Raw genomic sequence first — 11012 nt, forward strand, 5'->3', positions numbered from 1 at the left:
TTCCTGAAGCTGATCCTGACTGAGGGCTGTCCATACTGCTCCAACTCTGCTGGGAGGAGGCAGCACAGACATCAGCCCCTGGACACGGCCCCCATGAGCACACATGGTTTTCCAGCACTTTCCTATCAGAAGGAGAGAGCTGGAGCACGCCAGAAGGACCAGGACAACCAATGCCATGGGGAAAGAGAGCAAGCTTGGTCTGCAACACCAGTGGGGTTTGGCCAAGGAAGAAAGATGGCCAGGGGAGAAGAGGGTACAGAACGGTCCCAACTCCATTTGGTGTGGTCATGTATCTCCTGAGGGTTCACCATGGTAAGGGGCTCCTCCCATCAGCCCTCCACACTTCCCTCCTCACCAGGAACAGGTTCCTGCAGTCCTGCTCCTCTGGTCAAGCCTCTGCCCTTGCTCCCTCAGGCCCTTCAGCAAACGAAATAGCCCCTAAATTTTGCCGAGCAGTTCCCTTGTCTCTCCACCTTGGTGGCCTTCATCCACCTGCACCTCCCTCTGTCCCTGCTGCCCAACACCTCCCTTCCCCTGTCCCCCAGTCCCCCTCTCCAGCACCGCACCTCGGCGGGGGCTCCCTCTCCTCCATGGTGGCTCCGCCGTCGGAATCCAGGGCTGGGCTTGGCAGGATGTCCCCTGGCACGCTGGGGTCCACGCTGGCAGCCAAGTCAGCGCTTCCCTCCGGCTGGCAAGTGTCCCCCGCAGGCTCCAGAGGCAGGACCTGACGGGTGCTCTCCCGGCTCTCCCTCCCGGACACCTCCGCAGGCTCCCGGGTCTGGGCTAAAACCTCAGCGCCCGGGACAACCAGCCCAAGAGGAGGAGCCACTGCCAGCACATGATGAGCACGTGTGGAGAACCACTGGTGGCCCGGGGACCTACTTTGAGCCCTGCTGAGCTAAAAACCCCCGATGGGCCGGGCTCCTTCACAGATGAAGGCTCCAGGTCCCAGGGGCGCCTGGTCCTGCCGGCCCCCCAACAGTAATTTTCTGGAATCCAAGCACGAGGCATTCTTCTGAGGCAAAGGTTCAAAACACTGAACCATCTTATCTCAAAGAGCATTAGCAGCTGAATCTACTAAACCCTTACAGAGGAGCAGCCAAGTAACGCAGGATTATTTTAATTAACCCTTCAGATCATCATCAGCCAGCTCAGGTACGTGTCTGCCTCCATGTCCACGTGCCTCAGAGTGGGACGACACAAGACATACCTGGACTGCAACCAAAGCTTTTTTCCCCTCAGAACTTCGTGGCAGGTTTCTGAATTTCTGAAGGGTAAAGGATAGGCCAAGGCACAAAAGAAACGTTTGTAAAAGTCTCATGCAAAACTGCTACTAAGCAATTCCCACAAATTACCAGCAAAAAGCAGGCTCCAGCCTTTGGGCAGCAGCCATTTTTTGGCCTACTGTGATCAGACATTTCTGCCATGGACCTGCACAGAGGTTATGATCTTCTGACCACAGACATGGTGCACAGGACAGGACCAGGAGAGAAGGAACTGTCTGTGTGCATCCTGACATTGGGATCCATCCTCCCAGCTTAGAGCTTGGCACCACACTGCTCCAAAAGCAGAGGCACTATCCAACATCCTAACCCAGAAATCTGCTTCATCAGACATTCCAGTTTCTCAGAGCTCTTCCCCATCCTTCGATCACTGTTAGACAAACAAACACAGAATTCCAGACCGGATTGGGTTGGAAGGGACCGTAAAAAGCTCATCTCGTTCCACCCCCTGCCATGGGCAGGGACACCTTCCACCAGCCCAGGTTGCTCCAAGCCCTGTCCAACCTGGCCTTGGACACTCCCAGGGAAGGTGTCACTGAGCTATGAACGTTCATCTTCCCACAGCACTCCTCACACGGGCATCTGGCATGTGAGGATGCACTGCACTGCCACAAGCCATAAACCACCAAACAACACAGGCTTCCAGGCACATTTCCAACCCATTTTTCCCTCTAGAGGGTTAACTTGCTCAGATACGAAGTGACATTTTATTCCCCGTATAACACCGTCAGGAAGCTTTGATCCAAGTTCTGACAGCCTTAACCAAAACCACAGCTATGAAAATGAAACTCAGAGGAGTTCAGAATCCACAGCTGAATGTTGCAGCTTTCCCCTCTCAAATTACAATTCCTGGAGTTTCCATTTCATTTTCTTTTTTTTTTTCATAGAATCACAGAATCCTGGAACGGTTTGGGTTGGAAGGGACCTTAAAGCCCATCCAGTGCCACCCCCTGCCATGGGCAGGGACACCTTCCACCAGCCCAGGGTGCTCCAAGCCTCGTCCAACCTGGCCTTGGACACTTCCAGGGATCCAGGGGCAGCCACAGCTGCTCTGGGCGAATTTTTCCCCAAAGGAATTTGATCCCATAAACCACAACTGCTCTGAAGACCTGGAAATGTACAATCTCAACAGGTACAGCCCAAGCAAGGGTGACACGTGCTGCCTGTGGCTGCCTCTGCCAACCCAAGGAGCAGCTGCAGCACCCTGGAAAGAGGGCGGTGCCTCCATCCCCGGGCCATGCACAGAGCCAAGACAGAGAACCAGGCAATAATTGCTGTAGTGCTTTTGGAGCATCCGTGGGGAGCAGAAATCAGAGAGGGATCCTGAGCCAGATCAAAGCTCGTGCTGCTCTGGCATCCTGCCTCCCTCACGGCCCCTGGGAGATGCCCGGCGGAGAGCACAGGAACCGTCTGGAGTGGCTGAGCACACGGACAGCATCCAGCTCCCAGCCCTGCTGGCTCTTCCACCCTGGGCTCACAGCACCCCGGAAAGCAGCCCCGCTGCAGTCCCAGCACAGCCCACTGCGTGAAGCTCAGCACCTTTTGCCTCCCCTTGTGCACTACCACCCACAGGAGGCACAAAAAGGGCTCCAGGTACCAAAGCACCTTCAGATTCCTTTGCTACCTCAGCAGAGCAAACTAATTAGGAACACACAGTAACACAGATCTTTAGGACTCTGGATTTATACCACAGTCTCACTGTGACAGGGACATTATATTTACATAACTCCATAGCAGCACAGGATTCTGTCCCTCCAAACCCCTCTGGTCCCCAGGAGCTGCTGTGGTGGAGCTGCCTTCCCTCACACTCACCCACGGGCAGCCAGCAGCTCGTCTGCCAGCTACTACAGAGCCACTACCCTCATCCCACCTCCCACGGGATCTGAGCATCCTCCCGGCTCCCAGACACAATCCTACAACTACAACTGTCTTGGATTTATGGGGTAACAATGCCTCAAAGACTCCTGGTACCCTCTGGAACTTGACACATCCGACACTCCAGAGGAGTCTGCCATGCACTGAGGGATCACCACACACGGCACCACGGGAGGAACAGCACAGGCAACAAAGCACCCAGATCACAGGACCAGGAAGGCTGGAGAAGACCTCCAAGACAGCAAGTCCAGCCTTTGGCCAATACCACTGATTTACTCAACTTCTGAACATTTCCAGGGTTGGGATTCCACCACCTCCCTGGGCAGCCCCTGCCAGTGCCTGACCACCCTTTCCAGGGAGAAATTCCTGCTGATGTCCCTCCTGCCCCTCCCCTGGCCCAGCTGGAGGCCGTTCCCTCTCCTCCTGTCCCTGTTCCCTGGGAGCAGAGCCCAACCCCCCCTCCCCCGGCTCCCCCCTCCTGTCAGGGATTACAGAGCCAGAAGGTCCCCCCTGAGCCTCCTTTTCTCCAGGCTGAGCCCCCCCAGCTCTCCTGCTGCTCCAGCCCGTTCCCAGCTCCATTCCCTTCCCTGCACACGCTCCAGCCCCTCAATGTGTCCATGCCATGAGAGCCCAGACCTGGACACAGCAGTCAGGTGTGTCCCCCCTGCCCAGCACAGGGATGGTCACTGTGGTCCAGTGGCCACACCAGTGCTGGTACAGCCCAGGGCCATCAGCCTCCTTACCCACCAGGGCACAAATGAGCCCAGGTGGCCAAGAACAGCTACAGCTGCTGGAAGGGCTTGTCAGAACGAGATACACCTGCTCCTCTGACAGCCCCACTCCAGGGCAGGGACCCCAGGAGGGCTCAAGATATTCCCAACCTTTTTAATCCAGCTTCATAGCACTGAAACAGAAGTTTCACCTCAACACCGTCCACTCCAGCTCACCTTACACCAAGCAGCCAGAAGGAGTTTCTGCTTCCAGAAGGGTATTCTGGACCTCATGCAGTTAAGCAGCCACTGGGACTGTTCCCTTGCCTCTGGCACACACTACAGCACCGGAGGAGCTGGAACCCTGCTCACACATTGCACTCCAAAACTGCCACCCTTGCAGGTGATCAGCCCTCTTCTCGTGCTACCACATGGTCATTCAGCACTGCCTTTACCACTGCAGTTACTGTAAAATCACACCCAGACCTCCAACCCACAGTAGCAGGACCTCGTGGTTCCAAGTCTCGCTCTAAGCTGCACTGACACCTGTGAGCTGCCAGGACCCCAGATCAGTTCTTCTTATCTTGAACTTGATTTTCCCATTTCCCAGACTGCCCCACAGCAACACAGCTTTGCTGAGGATTGATGGTGCCATGAATCACATCACACACTCGTTCAGGTTGGAAAAGCCCTCCCAGACCAACCTGTGCCCCATCCCCACCTTGTCCCCCAGCCCAGAGCACTGAGTGCCACGGCCAGTCCTTCCTTGGACACCTCCAGGGCTGGGCACTCCAAACCTCCCTGGGCAGCCCCTTCCCATGCCCCACCACCCTTTCCAGCAAGAATTCCTCCAGAAATCACGCTTCTCATTTATAAGCTGAGACCACAGCTGCTCTTTACACCCTGTTCATCAGCCCCAGGACACCTCCTCCACCCACACCTGCAGCTCCAACAGCCATCACCAAAGACACACACCAACTGCTCACCCCTTCCGTGCTCTTCACCAGGGCCTCTTCCACCCTCCACTGATGGTGCTCAGGATTAGCAAATCTTATAAAGATATACCATTTCCCACAGTAAAGCTCCACCCACAATTGCAAAGGCAAACCAAAGTTACTCTTGCTGATTGTTTACTTCTCAATTTATGAACCCCTGTAAGAGGAAACTCTGTTTTCAAGACTTGATGCTGCAAAACAGATGGGGTTAAAAAAAAATTTCATCTGAGCAAACACTTTAACCTCAGGGGGGAATAAGGCATTTTAAGAGAAAAAACCCTATTGTTGACAAACAAGAGATTAAAGAAAACATTACAAATAATCAGCTCAGCATCAGCTTACTCGACAGCTTGCTTTGAAACACTCTGGAACTGTGGTTTTATTTCCACAGTGACTCCTTTGCTGCTTTAAACACACTGAGCTCTACACCTTCGCACCAGTTCAAGACACTCGGTTTCCACCACGGTCAACTTTTACATTTGTTTCACAAAGTTCTTACACCAGAATTTTTGGCCACCACCTTTCTCCACTCACTGAACCACCAGTGCTGGGCAACCAAAGCTCTGCTACGGCCACGACACTGTTCCAGGCACAGACCTCACACCGGCAAAGCCAGCAGGCGTTTAGAACTTGGAATATTTGCTGTGCGAGGAAATTGGCTTCAATTAAGGTCCAGAAAACAAACAAACAGAAAATCCAACGCCTGGTAGCCCATTAACTCGGCCGCAGAGAAACCACAGAGGGAAAGGAAGGGACACGTGGGTTTATATCACATCCCACCACAGAGCTGAGCCCTGCAAGGACAGCAGCTCCACCGAGGGCCTCTGGTCTGGGCTCGGAGTCAGCCAGGCCTTGGCTCAACAAGTCTGGAAGTCCCGGGATAGCAGGCAAACTTCCGAGCGCAGGAAAAGAACCTCCAAGGCACGCAACAAAGCACACAGCACACGCACAGGTACCGACCCTCCTCAATAAAGAAAACGAAGGGCTCCCTCACACGCTACTCCACACACGACCGCAGCCACTAAATCTTCATCAGGCAAACGTCTGGATTGCATTAGCCACGTTTTCCCTTCCTGATCTGCGAGCAGCAGGATCGCAGCCCGATCCATCTGTGCTGAGCGGGCACAGAACTGCTGCTCGGCACAAATCTGGAGTCCAACCTTTCACCTGTTGGAGCGTTTCCACACCAGCTCGGAGCCAGCCCGGCCCCGCGCGGGCAGGGATGGAGAGGCCGGCCGAGCAGAGAGCCCCCACCCCGGCATGGCCCGGCACGGCCCCGGCACGGCCCCGGCACAGCCCGCGGCACCGGCCGGGCGGAGCTGCCAGCACCGAGCCTAGAACCGCTCGGGATCATGGCACATCCCACGTCCTTGGATGGGGAATGCACATGTGCCCCCACCCCTTCCCCCGCTCCAGGCCAGTTCGTGTAGTCCAGGAAACAGCCAAATATTTGGGCTGCCGGGCCGGTCCCCGGGACCCTCCGAAACATCCACCCACCGCCGCCCGGCTTTTGACCATTTAAGAGGAAGATCGCCCGTAGCCAAGTGCCCATCGGCGCTCGCCAGTGTTTACATAACGTGGAACATCCCTGGCGGCTGAGCCCCGGGCACGGGGGAAGAACACAGGGAAAGTTGGAGCGGGCACGGGGCTGCACCGCCGAGCCTCCGGTGGTCTTGGGGAGGGGACCCCGGCCCGCCACCTCCCGGGACCCGCCAGGAGGGCAGAGAGTCCCTGCCGCGTCCGGCCAGGGCTCCGGCGGCCGGGCATCCCCGCCGAGCACCGGCTGCATCCCGCGGGCATCCCCGCCCAGCTCCGGCTGCATCCCCCGGGCTGCGGCTCGGGGCTGTCCCGACGGCCGCTCGTCGCCCCCCTCCCTCCTTGCCCGGCCGTACCTGGCTGCGGAAGCGGCGGGGCGGGCTATGCGCGGCTGGACAGCCCCATGCCGGTCCCGCTCCCGAGGCTGCGCCCGCACCGCCTCAGCCGCGCGTCCACATGGTCACTGCGCCCCGCGCCCCGAGCCGCGCCTTAAGTACCGCGCGGGGCACGCCGGGAAACGGAGTCCCGCCGCCACCGCGCCCTCAGCGCCTGAGCCCCCCGGGACTACAACTCCCAGCGTGCCCCGCGCCGCACCCCGGGCGGGGGCAGCGGAGCCCCCGGTCCGTGTGCTCGGGGATGGGGATGGATGGATGGGATGGGATGGATGGATGGGGATGGGATGGATGGGATGGATCCCCCCGGGTTGGGGTCGCGGGGCTGCGCACAGAGCCCGGAGCGGGCATGGAGCGAAGGCACAGCGGCGCGAGGCGCTGCCTGCGGCGGGGAGTCCCGGGATGCGGCGGTACCGGGCACGGGGGCTGCGGGAAAACCGGCCAGGGAGAGCAAACACTGAGCAAACACCGAGGAAAGCTGGGGTCGGCACCGCTCGGGCAGCGCGGGGTAGCGGGGAGGGGATGCCTAAGCCCTAAACGTGAGGTCTGAGGTTGCAGCTGCTGGCACAGGTGCTGTCACCTCTGCCGGGCTCAGGTGGGAGCCCTCGGCGAGCAGGGCGGGGATGGGGAAACACGACTGTTCTCTGAGACAGCTCGGAGAGAGTTTCACTGGGTTTGCTCTGCCCTAGAACGGTGCCACAGGTTGTCACTAGCATGACAGCCTGTCTGTGATATCACAACGTCGGCCAGGATGACCGGCAGTGATCAAAAATGTACTAATATCCCATTTATTTATTGCACTAAGCAATACTTTGTCCTTCAACATTAGCCAAAGTTATTTTCCACAACCACATGCCCTGTTTTCCATGCCCTCTGTGGGGTACACGTGGCTGGCTGGCAGCACCAAGAGCCATCCAGGGACGGGGGCAATGTTTGCCTGTGAAACAACTGTGTCACCTTTACTGGCACCAGGTGAAGGAAACGCTTCCCTCTGCTCGTTTCCACCCACACTCACGTGCTGTGTGGGTAACAGGGAACGGTGTGCAACTCCTGCCAGGCTCGTGCCTTGTTGCTCTCCGCAGCAGTGGGATGATGCTGGAGAACGGGAACAATCCCAGCTCAGCCAGTGGCTCAGCTCAGCACACCCTCCCCATGGCACTGGTTGTCCATTGAAAATGGCTCCAGAGGAGCTGGAGCTGTGGCTCAGGAGCAAGGACGTGCAGGAGCAGAAGGCCGTGACTCAGGAGCTGAAGCGAAGGTCAGTGCACGGTTTTATGGTTTCCTCCATGGCTGCAATACTACAAGCCATTACTCATCAGGAATTTGGCAGAGTGGAGGTGCCTAATATCATTAGATAATCCTAATGAATTCTTGTGTAAGCAAATCTAATCTCTGGACGGTTCAGCGGGCGGAGGCTGTGAGTGGCTGCAGCCAGCGCAGGCAGTGACATCAGGACTGTCACCAGAGCCAGGGCAGAGCTGTGCCCGCTGCACACCTTGAGCAGCTCTGCAGGCAGCCTGCCTGCAGATAGCTCCGGTGCTGAGGGAGAGATCCAGCAGCTGCAGTGTGGGAGAGCTGGCACAGCCTGCCCAGGGAGGGCGTGGAGCCTCCCCCTCTGGAGACAATACTCCCCAAAATACCATGGGCCACATTTGCTTCTGCATCTCAGTTCTTCAAAGGCTGAGGAGTTCACAGAATCACAGAATCCTGGAATGGTTTGGGTTGGAAGGGACCTTAAAGCCCACCCAGTGCCACTCCCTGCCCTGGGCAGGGACACCTTCCACCAGCCCAGGTTGATCCAAGCCCCGTCCAACCTGGCCTGGGACACTTCCAGGGATCCAGGGGCAGCCACAGCTTCTCTGGGATCCTGTGCCAGGGCCTGCCCACCCTCACAGCCAGGAATTCCTTCCATAAATCCAATCTAAACCTACTCTGTCAGTTTGAATCCATTCCTTGTCCTGTCACTACATGTTCTTGCTACTTGGTAGGTGTCACTTCAGCCTGTAGAGCTGTAATGTGTGTTTGACCCCAAACCAAATGGGATTTCAGCCTCAGGAAAACACCTTGCAAGGGATTTTTATTTTTTGCTGTTGAGGAACTTTGCTCTCTTTCTCCTTTTCAAACCTTATTCTCCTCCTTCCCTACCTTATTTTTAGCAATTATGGGAATTCAGTGTTGATGAAAGACATTAAGATGAGATTTGAAGTTTTTTTATTTGCTTTTTACTTGTATTATCTTGCTTGATGCTGCCCAGCTTTCAACTAACCATTGATTTCTTTGCACTGTTTTGGATGGAAAGGACTCCAGCCTGCAGGGTGGGTTTGCCTCTGTTTCTGGTTCAGCTGCACAATGAACAGCTCTGGAAGAAAATGAGAGCAGAAGATACTCCAGGACTCTGAGGACCAAACTGTCTCATCCTGCTTGTGGTTGGTCTTCGTGATGAGGGAGAGGATCCCAAAAGCTTCCTGTCTTGAGTGAGATCCATGCCAGCCCTGGGAGATGAAAAGCACCCCTGACAAATGCTGGGCAACACTTCAGCTCGCAGAGAAGGGCTGGAAATTCTCTCCTTTCCATCATATTTTAATAACTGTGGAATCAGAAGCCTGGAGCACTTGGTGTGAGGAAAGAGAATAATTAAAGCCTGTGTGGAAAAGATGAGCTGCCCTGAGCACAAACATGATCAATAAATGATCAGCAAAAGTTCTCCAAAGTCCTCGGGATCACAAACTGAAAGTTAGGTGTTGCTCAGAAGAAAACTGTAATTATTTCACCTCCTCTCCAGAGAGAATAAGGAATATAAACCCTCCTGATGGGAGCACACAAATGATGCACAAAAGAATTCTAGGAAAACGAGCCATGAGAACAACAGAGCTGTCCCAGCTCACCGGGAATCAGCTGATTTTCCAGAATTCCATCCTTTCACAGCCAGAATCCCAGAGCTTTATTAAGGAGAAGTGATCCTGGAAGACTGTTTTCGGTTCTGGAAGTCTGTAGAATTGGGATTCCTATGTTTTGCTGCTGTTTCAGTGAATCGTGTTGGAAATGTGGAAGGAGGAAATAAGTTGGATTTAATTTTCATTTTGAGAGAGATTCTTTCTTTATCACATGGGGCAAAGATCCCCCCGTCAGAGTAAGAGGAACATTTACGTTTTCTGCCCCCGAAGCAGCAAGGGCTGGGTTCATAATTGAGTTTGCATTTGTTTTCCTGCACTCTGATGCTTTTCTAAAACACATCACAGGGCAAAAGGGACTAATGATGGATAATTGGAATCCATCCCTGTGAGGCCTCCCAGCACTGCCATTTTACACACAGTAAAATTTCATAGAGCAAACACAGCTGAGTGGAGTTCCTTTGAGTACTAACACAAAACAAGCAATAAAACCCCTCCTTCGCTCTGGCCGTGCTTCTTTTTGCTGCCTGTATAAGCAAAAAATATATTGAATGTTTCAAATTAATATCCCACAGGATGAGTCAAGATTTCTTTCAGCATAGAGGAGGATCCAGAGGATCCATTGTGTTGAGCCCTGAAGCTCCCACGGAAAGTAAATATTTACATGACAGAGCAGCAAAATCTTCAACAACTACACGGGGAAAAATGAAGGAAAACAAGAGAATTACCAGCTCCCTGAAGCAGCAGATATTGATAGCTGTGGATAGAGGCATTTCCATCCCTGACCTGTTGGCTCATGCGCTGTCACCTGGGTACAAACTGCTTCCCACTGACCTGCACTCAACACTCCTGTAAAAAAAAACCAAATCCAACCCAAATCTGCATTAACAGCATTTGATTTCACTTGGAAAGAAGAGCAGATTTCTCTTGTTCCCCCTCCAGGGCTATTTCCCTCCTCCACGGTGATGTTTTTGCCATAAAACTGGCTGTGTCGTCCTTGGTAAAACCCATTTTCAGGCACGAAAAATCAAAATCCCAGAGCGGTTTGGGTTGGGAGGGACCTCAAAGCCCACCTCATCCCACCCCCTGCCATGGGCAGGGACACCTTCCACCACCCCAGGGTGTTCCAATCCCCTTCCAACCCACCCTTGGACATGTCCTCACTTCTACATAAACACATCTACGTGGGTTAAACTTACCCTTATTTAAATACTTGTAAATAACATCAGTGGTCTAAGCTGGAGCAGGTGACACAGGGATGTCTCCAGGGGTGCTGGGATGTTTCCAGGGAAGGAGGCTCCACACCTGCCCAGGTAGCTTTGCCACCTGC

Source organism: Empidonax traillii, unplaced genomic scaffold, assembly GCF_003031625.1.
Source record: "Empidonax traillii isolate 1590-97213 ecotype Southwest subspecies unplaced genomic scaffold, ASM303162v1 scaffold1749:size64742, whole genome shotgun sequence".
Classification (NCBI taxonomy): Eukaryota; Metazoa; Chordata; class Aves; order Passeriformes; family Tyrannidae; genus Empidonax; species Empidonax traillii.